This window comes from Crocuta crocuta, unplaced genomic scaffold (genome assembly GCF_008692635.1).
Source record: "Crocuta crocuta isolate KB4526 unplaced genomic scaffold, BGI_CrCroc_1.0 scaffold587, whole genome shotgun sequence".
Classification (NCBI taxonomy): domain Eukaryota; kingdom Metazoa; phylum Chordata; class Mammalia; order Carnivora; family Hyaenidae; genus Crocuta; species Crocuta crocuta.
This window is the reverse complement of record NW_027532403.1, coordinates 2,597,705-2,598,465: the sequence shown is the minus strand read 5'-3', so window position 1 is coordinate 2,598,465 and position 761 is coordinate 2,597,705.

Below are 761 nucleotides of genomic sequence, written 5' to 3'. Positions count from 1 at the left end.
CCTTATGAACTTATTTTAATGGGTTAAAAATGGTACTTCAACACATGTTTCCCGCAGCCTGAGGTTACTTTTTAAATGACAAGACCCAGGGAAATTACAGAAGATAAGGCCACCTTTTCATCCGATCGTAGAGTTGTTCATTGAAGCAAATTCACACACGCTGTGACAGCCAACCGCCGAAGGAGGAGCTCGGTTCAATGCAACATTGAGCACCCGGTGGCGCTCAGTCCGCGCAGTCTGTGGGTGAGGACTACATACACAGACCCCAAAGTTCCGGCTCCGAAGTTACGATTGCTTCGCGAATTAGCTCGACTTAAAAATCCCAGGGTTGCGTCTAGTTTGCTGTCCAGAATTCCCCAAGCAGACAGCGTTCAAAAGAAATCATCACAAGCCTATAAAATAACTCGCAGTGGGAAAGGACAAAACAGAAAGGCGGAAAACGAGACCCCCTCGCCCTGGGAGGCAGGGGGGAGGAGCAAACGCTGGGGGCGGGGACTGCGGGCCTCGGTTCTCCGCAGGTGCGGTGAAACCACCTGTGGCTTCCCAGTTCTGGGCCGGCCGTGTGTCCTCGGGCTGCCAACCGGCATTTCCCGAGGGCCGGGCGCGTCTCCAAGCGCCTGGCGGACGAGACCGCGTCCCCGGCCTCCCCCGCGCGCTCTGGTCGCGGCGAGCTCGGGAGTGAGGGGCAGGAGCCTGAACTCGGCGGGCGGGAGGCACCGAGCGCAGACGCAGCCCCAACCCCCTCCCGGGAGCAGGCGGCC